We start from the raw sequence: 3,752 nt of genomic DNA on the forward strand, positions 1-3,752 counted from the left end.
AGACGGGAGCTTGCAGGGTTTTTCATCAGTTTCACCCTTAGCTGTGTGCAGGGAGATTGAGTTACTTGGCCTCATGGTCCATTATCATCTTTGAGTAAGGCCTCGTCCTTCATTTTGAATTAACGAATTTCCTCTTATCCCATTGTTGTTGTTCCGTTGTTGTGTCCAGCTGCTTGAGACCCCATGGACTGCAGCACACCAGGCTTCCTTGTCCTTCACTCATGTCCATTGAGTCAGTGATGCCATCCAACCATCTCATCCTCTGTCACCCTCTTCTTCTGCCCTCAATCTTTCCCAGCCTCAGGGTCTTTCCCAATGAGTTGGCTCTTCACATCAGGTGGCCAAAGTTTGGGGCTTCAGCTTCAGCATCAGTCCTTCAGTGAATATTCAGAGTTGATTTCCTTTAGGACTCCTTGATCTCCTTGCTGTCTAAGGCACTTATCCCATAGTGCCCTCCTGTTCTCCTATCCACTATAGGTAAGCACTCTAATGTACTTAATGCATATCTTTTTATTTGTATGTATTCTTGCATGTATTTTGTGTGAATATATTTTTTTAGCTCAGAAAATAATCTATTTTTCTTAAGTGTAAGGGGAAACTTAGAAGCATTAATACATTATCAGGACTTTAATCCAAATGTTGAATAAGCATATCATTCCAAATTCAGGGCCTGGGCAATGTGAAAATGAAAAATACTTTGAGGGATACAAATATATTGTGAATAACACATGAATTTACATTTCCACGTAGGTATACTATTCCAAAGTCAATTGATAGAATTTTGGTACATTTGAACTAGTACAGAATTATTGAGAGTAACCACTGAAATACCTTTCAACTATAAAAAGTATGGGAAATTGCAAAATAAAAATAATTTAACATAGGAGAACTATTACATGATCACGCTGGTCTACAAAGTGAGCCTCCAAATTTTGGTTGAAAAATATTCCTCTAGTATCCTAAAAATAAGCAGAGTCTTTGAAATCTTTTACACGTTGATATCAGATAGTCGTGTTCATTTTATTAATACCAGAGGCAATAGTACAATGCTAAAAATAAGCATGCACCTATACTTGTATTATGAATGTGCGGAAATCGTATCCTGTTATAAAATCTCATCTGCTTTCCTACTTTTTTCACTGAACACTTTGATTTTAAGATCCACGTTGCTGAGTCTGCGTACAGTGCAGCGGCCACGTGTTACTCATTCACGCCCCCGCTGGAGGACTCTCGGGCTGCCCCTCCCTTCTCCATCATGGGCACAGGAACAGAATTTCTGGGTCATAGGACTGAGATGGAGGTTTTAGTCTGGAAACCCACAAGCACACAAGTGCCAAAACCCCTTCCCTGTGCCTGGAGGAGACGTTTTGGAAGTCTGAAGAGTCACGACGCCTCCCATCCTCCCTGCTGCACTAGGCTGAACTCCTAAAACTACAGGATTTGGGATAGGAATGCCAGAGTTTAGGAGTAGCCATTCTCCCCCTCTCTGCTCTCAGAGACGACATAGCGGGGTCCAGTTGAGAGGCCCAGCATCACCAAAGAATTTTCTGGCAAGTCCTGAATGTTGAGTTGGTCCCGCCTGCACAGCTCAGGATAGGGGGACAGCCAGCCCTCACCCCAAGGCTGGGAAGTGACTGGGGCCAGGTCTCCACAGGCAGAAGACTTGAGCAGGGACACTCTGGGGTCAGGTGGCTCCCTCGCACCTGCCCCTGCCCCCAGGCGATCCTTTGGGGGGCAGCTTCACTAATTGTTGGACTGAAGTCAAGAGGCTCAGGCTTCTCACACTAAAAAACACTCAGAAACACTCAGATTGACCCTGACACAAAGCTCTTCCAGCCATAAGATGGGGCCGAGGGGGCTCTTGCTGATTTCCACTGCCCCACACTGCCAGCCTTCAGGGGGCGCTGTTCCTCCAACATCAGAGATTCTGAGCAAGAACCAAGGGCAGCTCCCAAGCGACAGCTCAGTGGTGCCTCACATGGATGGTAAAGACCCTGCAGATAAAAGCTTGGGGATAATAAAGGGAAACTGGATCAGGCAGAAACATGGCAACACCTTTGTACGTGTACCTGGGCTCCCTCCTGCCTTGCTCCAATAGCACCACCTGCTCCTCCTTGCTGGAGGAGACCCTCCAAAATGCAGACCAAGAGAGGCTGAGCCCTCCTTCCACACTGCCTGGTCCTGCACTTCTGTTTCCTGCCTCCTCACCTCCTAGCAGGAGAGCAGGGACCTTCCCTGGTAGCACCTGAAGATGGCCTTCTCCAGAAAGACACAGCCACAACTTCTGTGAATGACAGACACACAGTGGGCAGTGGAAGGACAGTGTGGGGGGAGGTCTTTTCTTTGCCCTCTGGACCTTTGTCCCATGGGCATGACTCTCAGTTAAGGAGAGCCTGGGGCAAGGCCAGTGAGCTTGGGGGTGGGAGTGTGGGGAGACGAGTAGAAGTCCATGTTGTGTAAGCACCTCCGGGGCAACCTAGGGCTGGGGTGGGTGACAGACTCGTAGGAAATAAGCACGGTCCCTTCCTGGAGAAAGGGCACTCACTATGAGGGTAACACCCATTTATGCCAGTATGTCAGGCACTGGGCGATTTGCAGCAAGAGCTGTGTGGTTCCAATGGTCTGGAGCCGATACTGTAGAGTAGAGACAAACAGTATACTTATGCATGTGTGCATAGTTATCTCCGACTCTTTGCAACCCCACTGACTGTAGCCTGCCAGGCTTCTCTGTCTATGGGATTTCCCAGGCAAGAATACTGGAGTGGGTTGCCATTTCCTCCTCCAGGGGATCTTCCCGATCCACGGACCAAATCTGCGTCTCTTCCGTCTCCTGCATTGGCAGGCAGATTCTTTACCTGGGAAGCTCAAGGAAGCAAATATGTAACTCTAAATAGCAATATGAACAATGAGGGAAACCGGGAAGGTGCTGAGACACAGTATAATGGGGAGTAAGGAGATATGCTGATCAGGAAAGGAGGCACACAGGCTCCTTTCATCCCTTTCCCTCTTCTGCAGCTCTCTCCTTTCCCTCCTCTACTCTTGATCCACAAGGCTCTGGGAGAGGACATGTGACCCAGATCCAGCCAATCAGGGCAGCACATCCCACACTGGCCACAGTGATTGGTTCATAGATGGGCACATGACCCCAATCAGGCAAAGGAAAGTCAGGGGGGTACTTTGACTGGACTATTGAAATAAGAAGCTGTCTCTTTTTTGTTTGAGGATATTAAAACAAGGATGTAAGCCTTGAACAGCCATGAGTGGCCACATGGAAAGAGTGTGCCTGGTAGCAGTAGCACAGCCAACCTCAAGGAAAGCAGAGATGAGAATTTCTCCAGAGAAAGAGATCTTTTGATCAAGCCCCAAGGCTATTTTTGGAATCTGCAGGAGGGAAGAGGAAAAGAAACATCAGCGTTCCCCTAAGCTCTCTTCAGGATTGTCTTCATCAGTCTTCTCTCTGCCCTCATCTCTATATGGAGCCGAAGGCAGGTGTTGGGCAGCCCTTCAGGGTCTATTTGGAGCCCTCTTTTGGCAGGTCCTACAAGCTCAAGTAGTTCCCTGAAGTCTCTTCTTGTCTTCACCTTTGGACAGCAGTCAAAACTCTGTGGGAGCAGAAAAGCCCTGTCTTTAACATCTTGTTACATGAGTATTATTGGCTGATTCCTATAAATAAGAAAAATGAAGCTCAGAGACGTTGAGTAACTTTCCAAGAATATAGAGCTAAAGTCAAGCCCCAATTTGTCTGGCTTCAA

General features: G+C 47.4%; 1 long non-coding RNA gene across 1 annotated transcript; it reads right to left on the reverse strand.

Annotated features, from left to right (window-relative positions):
- Positions 1-1,741: 1,741 nt before the first annotated feature.
- On the reverse strand, positions 1,742-3,050 carry LOC129634418 (uncharacterized). Its single transcript, XR_008705628.1, has 3 exons — positions 2,856-3,050; positions 2,209-2,284; positions 1,742-2,007 (listed from the first exon to the last, which is right to left on the reverse strand). It is a non-coding gene; the product is annotated as an uncharacterized LOC129634418 (long non-coding RNA).
- Positions 3,051-3,752: the final 702 nt, after the last annotated feature.

The sequence above is a fragment of the Bubalus kerabau genome, chromosome 19, assembly GCF_029407905.1.
Source record: "Bubalus kerabau isolate K-KA32 ecotype Philippines breed swamp buffalo chromosome 19, PCC_UOA_SB_1v2, whole genome shotgun sequence".
NCBI classification, from domain to species: domain Eukaryota; kingdom Metazoa; phylum Chordata; class Mammalia; order Artiodactyla; family Bovidae; genus Bubalus; species Bubalus kerabau.